Genomic DNA, 14,013 nt, shown 5'->3' with positions numbered 1-14,013 from the left:
AGAGTGACAGTTTTAATCCGTTTGCGGATGTAAACAACAGATGTGTAGGAGATGCTTCATCTGTTTCATTCTCGACGCATAAAATAAGCTTCTTATTCTAAACATTTAAACAAATAAAAGGCGCTTAATAGATACACTGGATGATGTTCGTACTTTGTGTTATGTTGGTAATGTAAGGTAGAGTCAAACAAGTGTAGCTCGTTACAACTGGACTCTCCCTCACGATAGTTCTAGAATGTTGAAAAGTTTATGTTTTTCACAAACAATATAAGGATCTGAGAATTTAAATTTCAGGTTTGTGTAAACTTGAACCCATAATTCCCCAGAAAGATGGGTCAAAGGTCGCCGAAAGGAGTCACCTATTTTAAGCACTCATAGTACTATACAGTTGTCTATCAGTCAGTCAGTAGATACTAAAATGACGTCGCGTAAGGGACACTTTAGGTTACAATTAGTACTATCGTGACGTCAGTTGCACGCGCGCATGATATGAATCACAATAAGAATTATGTTCGTATGACATGGTATGTGGTAGCCTACAGAGTGCGCTCTTTCACCCTGTAGGCTACCACATAGCGTGTCATAAGAGCTTCCAAAGCAAAAAATGAAAAAAATATATATTTGTTACTCATAATTTTAATGTATCTGGAAGCATGATTTTTTGGTACCCCGTATAATTATACGTAGTTTACACTTTTTTTATTAGTCTATCTATAATTTCTTGTCATTGAACTTTGAACCCTGCATGCTATTTGAGATATATCGATTGAATATTCAGAAAACGTGATGCTGTTCATAAATAAAAAATGAGTAAAATATAACGGTTATGTACCAGTGTTGTACTCCATTTTTTATCGTAAATTTACTGATAGGTTTTAGCCAAACTCGGTGAAACATTTATTTCTAAAAATAGTATTACTGTTATTCGTATACGATCGTTATCTCGTTTTTCCGACCATTAACGAAGCTAGCCGGCTGGCTCAAAACATTTCGATAAGAAAGTTATATTTGGAATTTAAGCTCTGAATCGTGAGACAAACTTAATAAAATCAGATTTCAGAGCCTAAAGTTTGAGCTCATATGAAAACGAAAGTAAAATATGTAACTATATTATCTTCAATCTGTATATTTAACATTGAACATCTTATTAACTTTAGACTGAATGTCTAAGATATTGTGTTTTGTTTGTTTGTATTCTTTCTTACAGCAAAGCCACAGTGGGTTATCTGCTGTCTCTACCAAAGAAACCCAATCATTCATTTTAGAATTGTAAATCCGAAGACTTTACCGCTGACTCATCTGTGTGGTCTTAACAGATATCCAACAGTTGTGTTTCATTATTTCTTTACTATATGTATTGTAGTTATATTACATTTATACAGACGACATTGTATTGAAAAGTTGGTTTCAGGGTGTTGAAAAGTACATAGCTGAATTTACTTATTTATTTAATTACTAAATAAATTAATTACTAATAAATAAGTACATTTAACTATGTAGTTTTCAAATTTTAAAAAAAAAAAAATAATTTAGATCCACCATGTAGTTTATTTTCACCGCAATTATTTTACTTGTATACCTTTAGAATGCGGTATTAAGAAAACGTAATAAGAAAAGTTAAACAACTGTTTTGTTTTTTTAACACTTCGTTTAACGCTTTAAATCCAAGAGACCATTTGCAAAAAACAACAACAAAAACATCCGCGTTATAAAAAAGTTTCAACTTAACCGCATATCATTTTTCGTATGCATAATTCACATCAGTTTCCTTTGTTTGTTGTTAAGCGCAAAGCTACACAATGGATTATCTGTGCTTTGCTCACCACACGGGGATTGAAACAAGATGTTTAGCATCGTAAGCCTACAGACTTACCACTGAACAATTGGAGGGCTGCGTACATGAAATTCAAATAAGTTAACCAAAATTATGCGTGTGTTTTTAACTTTTTCTCTTAGATCATGGTCATATCATCAATATAACTTGCACAATATAACTTTTTCAAATAGTAATATTAGAGCAAACGTTGAGAATAACTTATGCACTATAATTGTAGCATCTCATTCATCCTGTGAACGATAGATGTCTGGATAGACCAGCTGGAAACTGGAACATGACTTAATTTCATACGCTCTGCAAAAATGGATGATTTAAATCCACAAATTAAACTCACTCTTGCAGAGATGTTCCACCCACTGTTGCCGAGTTTGACCGGTTCACCGGTCTCAAAATGTTGCATTTGTAACATTTTCAAACATTTCGAAGAATGTACATGATTTGTCAGTTGTAAACAAATTCGTTTGTAACTAAAGTCTTGATCATGCACAGTTAAACGTAGAGAAGAGTATAAAAAGTGATTCCATATGGCTGGATATTGTCTATTGGTTAGTGTGCTGGGCTGTGTACCGAAAGGTTCCACATTCGAATTGTGACGTGTTGCTGAACACTGCCCACACTTCAGCCGTTATGCTATTCAGGTCGGCCCGGCATGGCCAAGCGTGTTAAGGTGTGCAACTCGTAATCTGAGGGTCGCGGATTCGTATCCCCGTCGCGCCAAACATGCTCGCTCTCCCAGCCGTGGGGGCGTTATAATGTGACGGTCACTCACACTATTCGTTGGTAAAAGAGTAGCCCAAGAGTTAGCGGTGGGTGGTGATGACTAGCTGCCTTCCCTCTAGTCTTAAACTACTAAATTAGGGACAGCTAGCACAGATAGCCCTCGAGTAGCTTTGTGCGAAATTCAAAGGACAAACAAGAACAAACAAGCTATTCAGGTCACTCTCGTGATTTGGTAGAGAGCAGCTGCTGCTCTCTGGTTGTCTTTCCTTTGAACCACAGTTTTAAATTACAAGGTGGTTGTGTCTGAATCGTTAGAGCTGGTTGTTCCACCTGTCTTCTTATTGGTTGAAAATACCGATAACTGTCACACACTCTATCAACTGTGGTATTACAGAAATTCTACAGTTTTAAATTAATCCTGAAGATTTTGTTTTGATAATGATAATCATAACACCACGTGTTCCGCAATTCTCAGTTTCACGTTTCCTATCTCACAAATTCTCTGTTGTCGTTGTCATTACAACTTCTAGTGTAGTAGCAGTAGTGTTTTAAGACAGCGCTTCTTCAAAAGACTTTGATTAAATTATAAGTTATGTCATAAAATCATCTATTTCTTGTTGTTGTTTTTAATTTCGCGCAAAGCTATCTGCACTAGCCGTTCCTAATTTAACAACGTAAGACTGCAGGGAAGGCAACTAGTCATCACCACCCACCGCCAACTCTTGAACTACTCTTTTACCAACGAATAATGGGATTGACTTTCACATTATAACACCCCCATGGCTGAAAGGGCGAGCATGTTTGGTGTGACGGGAATTCGAACTCACGACCCTCGGATCATGAGTTGAATGCCTTAACCACCTGGTCACATCGGGCCACGTCATAAAATATATTTTTAAAACAGAATGCTTGATATAACACTTCGAATTGGAATGAATGTGTCTTAACACGTCCTCAAAACGGCAAAAACGAGTCTTAACGAGATGCAAAGTCTGCATCTCAAAGTATTCTAAATGAGGCAAAATTTTCTGAAAATACCCTCAGAAACATTATTAACGTGTCTCGAAATATTCCCAACTGTTGTTGTAGCTCAAAGCCACACAATAGATTATCTGAGTTCTGTCCACAGCGGGAATAAAACCCAGGAACTAACCGCTGCTCCACCCGAAGATGCAGAGAATCAAATCACGGACTTGAGCATCGTATGTCAGTAAACTTAATACTTACTCACCAGAGGGCTCTCAAATGAGTTAAATGTTTACAAACAACTAGATGAACACGAGATATTTCGTGATTACTTCACAGTACTGGCGAACCAGTTTTCGTTCATTCTTTATATTTATTTATGAACCAACATAAATAATTTATGGTTAAAATAATAACGTATATATCAATATGAAAACATTTTATAACTTACATTTGAATATTTTAATTTCTTTGTTCACTGTTAAATGCAAAGCTACGCAATGTGCTATCTGAGTTGTGCCCATCACAGATTTTGAAACTCAGCGTTGCCGCCGAGTAGCTTGAAGCTTAAGATTAAATATAAGTTTCTCAGAAAAATCATAAAATGGCCGCTTTTAATTATTGGATCACACTTAAGATCAGGAAAACTCTGTGTCAAAAACCGACGCCCTATCAGCCCAACTTGAAATACATAATTAAAAAACAAATTGTTAAAGAACGGTTACATAACAATCTGATATACTATAATGTAACAAAATAATGACAGTTTTTAAAACTTTTCAAATTCTTCCCGGTAGATATAAATAATCGAAATACTTTCTTCATCTTGTACTTTACTAACGTTATCTTCATTCATGCTTATGGAACAACAAACATTCACACCATCAAGTACAGTATTCTAATATTTTAACGTGTTAAAATTATAACAAGATATCCTGGAACACAGAGATATGCCGTAAATGTTTGTCAACTGCATATAAAAATGTCCGAGAGTATTTTCATTTCTACGAGGATATTAAAATTGGCGTATTTAACACTTGGTGGTACATTCGGTAAAGAAAAAACGGAAAGAGTAAGGATCAACAACAGATGTTGCTTGTTGAGCTGTATTTACACGTGAAATAAAACTCCTAAACACGTGGACAGACACCACAGGCCTTCATGTAAAGTGTGGATTAGATTGATATTTCTAGAATCTCGAACTATGGACTCAGTAACCTTAAATAATAATGGTTACCCAAAAACATTTCTTTTAATTTTATTGTACAATAAGTAAAAACAGAAAGAGGTTTACCCTTCTTGACATTTCATTAATAATCAAGAATTATCAAACACATAGAAGTTTATTTACACAAAATCATGTGAAAACATTTTACCTAATGAGTGAACTAAAGAAAATATACTGAAATTAATCTACACAAAACTTCGCTTATAAAATTGTTGTTGTTTTTTTATTTCGCGCAAAGCTACACGAGGGCTATCTGTGCTAGCCGTTCCTAATTTAGCAGTGTGAGACTAGAGGGAAGACAGCTATTCATAACCACCCACCGCCAACTCTTGGGCTACTTTTGTACTACCGAATAGTGAGATTGATAGTCACATTATAAGGTTAAAAAGGCAAGCATTTTTGGTACCACAGGGATTTGAACCCGCGATCCTCAGATTACGAGTTGAGCACCCTAACCACGTGGCCATGCCAGGCCCACTTATAAAATAGACACCCAAAGCGAAACATCTACAACATATTTAAAACGCATGCAAACACAATCAAAACTGTAATTATAACTATATTGTAAATATCATTGAGCAGTGACACAGTCACAGACAAATATCACACAGCCAGTTACAAAAAAAAAAAAAAAATCCAGGCAAGAGAAGTTTATTGCCTATTGTCTGTTTATGTGTGATAAACAAAATGTCGGACGGTGTTTCACTGCACTCAATAACTGGCATCTGAAAGTTACCATACAAGTTCGTGTTTCTTCTATCTAGCTTGGCTCGGATTTTAAAGACACATTGGAATCAAAACATTTAAGACCAATATTTGGTTTTAAGTCTTATCAAGAGAGGTATATACTCTTGGAATCTACAGTCGCTCTCGTGAAAACATTATTTAATTAAGTAATCCAAAGGAAGCTTACACTCGCCTCTAAATTTTGTTGGATCGCAATTCTGATTCTCTCGGAAAATTGGCTTGTCTACAAATCACCAAGACTGGAGCCCCGACATTACTTCAGGATAAAATATGTAAAGAGAACGTCTTAAAATACTTTTCTCCATGTGATTGTTTGTGATTCGCTGTTTCTTTCATAGTTTCAGATCACTGAGTTTATGTCATCGAAAGAAACATCTTGTATGAACGGAACTGCGTCTCTATATACCGACATCTCTGTTTTGTTTGTCTTTTATTAAAATTACTTATAAGTAAACTTCCCATTTGTTGATCCAAGTGTTTAGCAGAAAAATGTCTATAAAATAACTAGAAATGCATGATGGCGGTCATACTTCACTCAGTGGTATTAATAGTGTGCGAAGAAGGCCCGCTAAAGACACCAAGGTATTCATGTTATATCAGAGTGCGCTAATTGCACACTGAAGATGCAAAAGTACTTCTATCATATCAGTATGCATAAAAAGCTCGCAGAAGACGCAGAGGTAGTCACATCATATCAAAGTGCGTAAAATACCAGCAGAAGTTACAAGGTACTTCTATCTTATTAGTATGCGTAGGAAAGGTACGAAAGCTTGTTATTTATGGAATTTCCATAGCGAACTTATTTACTGAGCTCAACACGATTAGGGTAAGTATTCCTGAATGATTTCGTAATGTCCTTATGTCCTAACTCTTTTAACAGGCTTCACGGGGCACAGTATTTTAAGCACCCTTAATGTGAGGATTGTTGAAAGGAAGTGAATGTCAGTCATGGTTAGAAACGTCAGTATAGAACAAGATAATTATGAAGCACAGACGAAGATGGAACAGTTAAAAAACAAGACAAAAACAGCAAACAAACACTGCTGAAAATGTCAGCTCAGATACTCTTGAACGAGTTGCCTGCGTACGTTCAACGTTTATCTAGAACTAAACACTGCGCATGCCTTTTTACACACAAGCAGTAATACATACCTGACGGCCTGGCATGGCCAGGTTGGTTAAGGCGTTCGACTCGTAATCCGAGGGTCGCGGGTTCGAATCCCGGTCGCACCAAACATGCTCGCCCTTTCAGCCGTGGGGGCGTTATAATGTGACTGTCAATCCCACTATTCGTTGGTAAAATAGTCCAAGAGTTGGCGGCGGGTCTTGATGACAAGCTGCCTTTCCTCTAGTCTTATACTGTTAAATTAGAGACTGCTAGCGCAGATAGCCCTCGTGTAGCTTTGCACGAAATACAAACAAACAAACAAATATACCTGATTATTCTGCGGGTTTTAACTTTTAAAAGTCGCTTTCTCTTATTCTCATAGCCACAAAGAGGCAACTTAATAATAATAACAAAAATTAACCATACGCTTAAATTCAGTGTTATGACTTGTATTAAACGTAAGAAATAATATAGCATAGGCCTAAGACACACAATGGAAAAACACTTAAAGTAACCGTATTAATTTTTATGCAGAAAATGTTCTAATTCTGTATACTATAACTTATCAATTAATATCAGTTACAATACTATAAAAATCAGTATCTGTAACAACACGTTAACAATTAGGATATATATAATTGCTCTAATCATCCGATTAGATGCCTAAGATCCATCAACACCTTGCAAAGTATTTACACGATTTACACAGACATACAACAGACAGTGTTATTATATTTATATAGATGGCGCCAGTGCATTAGTTCTACGTGTGATGTATTTATGACGTCAATCTGCACCCTCAGAATAGAGAAAATTAAAGTCCCCCGTGACAGGAAACGGAGGCGAAACGGGGAAATCGTTACATCTATTGCAAATCTAGATGTAAACAGGATAAAAATTTCGCAAACTTAAGGGTTTTACGTTGTGTAATAAAAAGGTTTTTCCAATATCATTCAAGCAAGAGTTCCACTATAGTCTAACAGTCAGTATCTTTCACATTACTCTAACGAGCAATGTCTGACAGAATACTCTATACATCAGTGTTATTTACAATACTCTAACAGTAAGTAGTAATTACAGTACTCTATCAATTAGTATCATTCACAATATTCTAACGAACATTATCAGTCACAAAACACTAATAATCACTGTAAGATACGATGCTCTAACAGAATAATCTAAATATCATTATTAAGAAAAGTAATTTATCAACAATTTAATCAAAATATTCTAAAAGTTATTATAAAGCAAAGTACTCTAACAATCAGTAATTGTCAAAATACTCTTTTAATCATTACCAGTCACAACACTCTAACAATCGATAACAGTCCCAATACTCTAACAATTAGTACTTCTCACAATGTTCTAGCAATCATTGTCAGTTATTATCTTCTAACAAATTGTCACAGTCATAATATTTTAATACTCTGACAATCGATAGAAATCACAATACTCCAACAAGTAGTGTTACTAAGAATACTTCAACGATCGTTATTTGCCTTACCTCTTACAGTCGGCATCAAAAACAATACTCTAGCAACTAGTATCAGTCATAATACTCTAACAATCATTGTCAATCAAAATGAACAATAATAATCAGTCACAATATTCTCACAATCGGTATCAGTCAAAATACTTTCCCATTCATTATCATTCATAATACTCTAACAATTATTATACATCAAAATACTCTAACAGTCCTTACCTCTCACCAATACTCTAGCAGTCATTACCAATCACAGCACTATCAATCATCAAGCAAAATACGCTAACAATCAGCATCTGCAATAATACTCTAACAATCGATAACAGTCACAATACTCTAGAAATTAGTATTATTAACAATCGATAACAGTCACAATCGATAACAGTCACAATACTCTAGAAATTAGTATTATTAACAATCTTCAACAATCGTTATTAGTCACAATGGTCTAACAACCATTATCAATTACATATTCTAAAAATCATTATAATGCAAAATACTTTAAAAATAAGTATCAGTCATATTAACCTAAAATTCAGCATATATCACATTATTCTATTAATCAGTATTTGTCACAGTGCTTTAACAATCAGTATCAGTAACAATATTCAAAAAATCAGTGTAAGTCACAACACATTAATAACTAATATGGATGACAGTATTCTAACAATCAGTATCAGTCATAATATTCTAACAATTATTGTCAATCACGACACTAACAGTCGTTATCATTCACAATATTCTAAATAATCACTATCAGTGACAATACTTTAAGAATAATTATCTATCAAAATAACCTAACAGACATTATCTATTAGCAATACTCTAACAATCATTGTCATTGACAAACGTAACAATCATTATAAAACAAAAATATTCTAGTATTCATTTCAAGTCACAACATACTAACAAAGGGTGACAGTTGCAATACTCAAACAATATATATCACTGTCAATACTTTGACAGTGTTGTATTAATCATTATCAATCACAACATTCAAGCAACCATTATCTGTCATTGTACTCTAACAATCAGTACCAGTTACAAAAATCTAACCATCAGTATCAGGCACATTATATTAATAATTAGTATCAATAAGAGTACACTAACAATCAATATTAGCTACTATATTCTAAAAATCGTTTTGAATAAAAAAAACTCTAAGAATCAGTCTGTCACAGTACTCTAATAATCAACAACAATCACAATACTCTAAAAATCAGTATGAGACACAATAAACTATAATCCGGTAATCGTCACTATACATTCATTATCAATCAGTAACAGTCAGAATGCTCTAACAATCATTATCAGTCACAATAACTTAACAATGATTATTAGTCAGAGAACTCTGACAATCATTATCAGTCACAATACTCTAACAAACGTCTTTACCTTGAGAAGAGTGAATGCCACTTTTTAATGTATATTATTGTCACATTGTTCGCAGTTATATTTGTAAAAATAAAAGGAAACCATGTAAAATCATTACGTAAATCTTTTTACTATTTGTCAATCGAAGTCGTTTACGAAATGCTTGGTTCCATATTTATATGAAACATTTTATGTAAAAATCTAAAAGAGTGATGACATGAACACATAATAAGAAAATTGACCAAAGTGCAGATTTCATATTTAATTTCTTTATGATAGTAGAAGCCAAAAATCGATTTTTTTACTCATACGCATGATTCCTAGTTGTTTTTCGGTGGAACCGCTACATCACAACAACAAAAGGAGTTTTAGTTAACTCGGGAACACTCGATAAACGAGGCACTCTCTAACCGTGAACTCGCCGACGGTATCCAGTTCCCATCGGCTTTCAAACACATTTACCGAATTAATGCACCAAACTGTGTGTGAGTTTCTAATAGTATATTAGTATGACAAAACAAAACAACTAACACTAATATTACAACTCACACCTCTAATTACAGCGGTGGTTGCATATTTACTTTACGTAGAAAATGAGTAACTGATATTGTGGTCAGTCTTATGTATTGTGACAGGCATAATCATAAAATTCCTAAATGATTCAGTATGTAGACCTCACTGGTAGTTAATACACTGTAGTGCGAGCATTAGTGAGCGCGAAACCCCATACAGCGAATAATCAGATAACATCAGCCATTAATATGTTGAGATTAGGGCTCGTGCGATGCGCCTAACTGTTGCATCGCAAGTTAGAACAACTGAAGTAACAACTCTGTTGTTCATTTGTTACTGCAGTTAAGACACAACTGAGCAGACTATGTATCAGTTTTTAAACTTTGCATAACGTAGACTCTTGTGGACTACATGACTCGTGTAGTGTTAAAAAATATATGAAATGTACCCAGTGTGAAGATAAATACGCAGCCGAACACTTTCTAACGAAACGTGTTACACTTGATAAAACTACATTTAATATTAAACATTTAGCAAAGTATAATGGCTTCCTTGATAGAAAAATCAGTCTCTCATAATTCAATTTTATAAACCTAAAATAAACATAAGTAATTCTTGTACTTTGCACTTAGTTTTGCTTTCAGCTGCGGCTTTGAGTTTTTATTATTTTGTTTATTTTTTCAAGTACACACTTTTAGCTCATAACTCTGTCATCTCTTGGTCGATTTTAGATATAATTTCAGTTTTCGACTCACGAAGGCTAACCTTTTTAACTGATGTATTCGATCACTCCCCAAGTCTGATGGATTAATTTACTCTAATTCTGCCTAAAATAATTCCAATTGCCGCGGCTATTGATGATTCCCCAGTTGTTTATTTTCACATTCATTCGATAGTTTCCGATTTGGATTTCAATTACAGTTAAATCAGGAGGTTAACAGAAACTCACAAAAACATCCGCTATATATTCAAAGCAATGGCTGAGTATGAAAAATTCTGTCACGAAAATAAAGCAAATAAGCCCATACGCAAGGGTAAAACTAAAATATGGGTTTCTTCGTCAGTAACACTTCCACGAGTAAGTTTGGATATAAAAACTGAAACTCTTGCAGAGAATTTGGTCGGTTAAACTTAATGATGTCGTATTGTTTTGAGAAATTTTGGACAGTTTTAATTTAAAATGTCTGCGCTCAAACTTTTTAATCAAGAAATTTTTAATTAAATATTTCATTTATAAAATCATTTTCAGTTTGTTTGTTTCATTTCTTGACATAGAATGAGCACTTTGAATTAGCCATTCTTGAACGCGTTGAATGAAATATTCGGCATAATTATAACAATTAATAATCGACATAAAACAGTGCGATGGGAACTGATTAAAACGAGGTGTGTTACTCACCCTTGCTGCTAAAGATGATGTTGGTTTCTCAAGAAGATCCCACAGGAATTTCTGATACTTAATAAAACGCCCCTCCCCAAAATCTTCGTCCTCCCCTTTCCTCAATAATTCAGTCTCCTTGCGCATCTCCTCGTGCACATTCTCTTTACGCTGATGATATTTGTGCTGGCAGCAAGATTCCAGATACAATTCATCGATACCCCAGTATTCTAAATCGTCACTGAAGGCCAACACGCACATTTCCTCCACCAGGTGGAGTTTACCTGTCCGATAGAAATTGAGCACTGAGCTAAAGGACCGAGGATGCCGGTCGAAAAAATATTCGTTGTCCACTAGGCTATAGTCATCACACAGTTTTATGATGGCCTCGTGCGTGTTGCACTCTCTCAGACGACCAAGTCGAGTGTGTGGAAGCCTTTCAAGAGTGCGCCACAGCACCTCGTGCTTTACACCCCCAACGTTGATGGTAACCCTTCGATTTAAGGCTTTGTTTCGCATGATCATGAAGGGCTCAGGGGAAGAGATGACATGGATCTAGTGCGTGCTCGATGCATGTTATCTTGAGCGAGCATGGCTCCACCTGTAGACATTGCATCGCTGACGATGTTCTGAAACAGTGAACGGGGAACTTTGTATCCATCTTGAAAGGGCGGTAACTGTTGAGTCTGGTGAGTGGGAGAAATGGCACTGTGCGAGGGCGCAACTGGAGGTGTTCCAGCTCTTGATTTATCTGTCTTCTCCAAGCCTGTCATACCCACGGCTTCAAAAGGCACCACAGTGAAAATAAGTGCCCTGGTGATAAATTAGCTGTGCACAAACGTTTATAGTTGTCGCACGTATGATATTCGACAGAGGGCGTAACATGACGACTGCAGTCAAAGTTTAATATTTTTCATACTTAGTCTTCTACGTCACCATTAGGGACTATGAACAATACAACACACTGAGGAAACAATTGTGAAATAATTGTTGATCAACAATATGGAAGCAGTATCACCGAGAACCACCTGGTAGTCAGTAGAGAAATGGCGATCAGCGACCAAATATCTGGCATATAGCCACAGCTGACCTCTCGTGTACCTAAAAATTATAACAATAATAACAATAAAAACATGTTCAAAGTGACGCTCCTGGTTTTAATAAATCCAGTTAAATCTCAAACATAATTTTTAATAACATAAAATTAAACATGGATCATTTTTCACGTTTTGTTTTCATTTAAACGCATGTAATAATCTATTTGGCTCGAGGCGAAGAATTTTTAAACTATTTAAAATAAAAATATAATTATTACCCCTCTCGATGACGGAGTTATTTCTTTCATGTTGGTGAACACTAGAAATCGAAAAGTGTTCATCTAATTTTGATCAAATTTCGTAGCAAAGACCGAGCATTCCCAAAGGATCAACATATTAATGTTTAGGGCCTGGCATGGCCAGGAGATTGGGGCGCTCCACTAGTAATCTGAGGATCACGGGTTGGAATCCCCGTCACACCGAACATTTTCGCCGTCTTAGCTGTTGGGTATTATATTGTTAATATAAATCATTGGTGAAAGAGTAGCCCAAGAGTTGGCGGTGGGTGTTGATAACTAGCTGTCTTCCCTCTAGTTTTCACTGCTAAATTAGGGAGGATTAACGCAGATAGCCCTCGTGCAGCTTTGCAAGAAATCCAAAAACAAACAAACAAAACTAATACTTAGTGAGTATTACATAAAAGTCTACATCACAATATTGTTCAACAGCTTAATTTATAATGGCATCAAACTGGCATTTTGAAAAAGTCAAATCTCGAGAACAAATTAAGGTAAAGGTTATGATTCATTTTTACTTCCTGCAAGGTTATGAATTAATATGAACCGAGGATTTTACTTCTTTTCTGCAAAATTGTTTTAGTCACTAAGCAAATTTTACCCAAGATCAAAGTATTTCAAAACTCATACTAAGCTGTCTTTAATTATTTGAAACTGTAATTTCTAAAATCATGTTATAAATCAGGATTCATATTCTATTCTGATAAATCATTATAACCTGTTTAAGCACAAATAAACATTCTTTGATGTCAGATACTTTCTTCTTGTCAATAACAATCATCAGGTGGGACAAAGATAAGTCTCGGGATTTACAACGCGACACAGATAGCTCTGTCTGGTTTTGCAATAAAACAACTCACTTATTGCCACCAAACAGAAACTTGTTATAATACTAAAAAACAAATATGTAAATCAAAATTAAAAAAGATGAAGTCCTACTCCTTTCAGTAGGTGGACCTGTGTTATCCACCAAAAGAGGTGTAGTGTTTAAAAAATATCACGTAGTGTGTGTGTGTGTTTTTAACATGTACATGTGGGGAGGTTAGTAGCATTTAGTGTATTGAGAGATAGGTTTTAGAATGTGACCAACTGGCTGTTTTGTTCTTGTAACCCCTTTTCATAGATCGACCCTCTGTCGTTTTTGTGAATTTTTCCACAGACGCCAGTCTGTTTGTTTTGGTTCTTTAATTTCGCGCAAAGCAACACCAGGGCTATCTGCGCTAGCCGTCCATAATTTAGCAGCTAGTCATCACCACCCACTCTTGGGCTTCTCTTCTACCAACGAATAGTGGGATTGACCGTCACATTATATAATCCCAACGG

The 14,013-nt window shown here is 35.3% G+C and overlaps 1 pseudogene across 1 annotated transcript in view; it reads right to left on the bottom strand.

Moving 5' to 3' along the window:
* The window catches only part of LOC143230031 (uncharacterized), a 131,846-nt pseudogene that overhangs the window by 94,181 nt on the left and 23,652 nt on the right, over window positions 1–14,013 (bottom strand). The window contains exon 2 of the transcript XR_013016196.1: window positions 11,379–12,458. The product of XR_013016196.1 is annotated as an uncharacterized LOC143230031 (transcript). The remainder of the gene's footprint in view (window positions 1–11,378; window positions 12,459–14,013) is intronic.

The sequence above is a fragment of the Tachypleus tridentatus genome, chromosome 10, assembly GCF_004210375.1.
Source record: "Tachypleus tridentatus isolate NWPU-2018 chromosome 10, ASM421037v1, whole genome shotgun sequence".
Taxonomy (NCBI): domain Eukaryota; kingdom Metazoa; phylum Arthropoda; class Merostomata; order Xiphosura; family Limulidae; genus Tachypleus; species Tachypleus tridentatus.
Note: the sequence above shows the minus strand (reverse complement) of the source record. Positions and strands in the feature narration are given on the sequence as shown.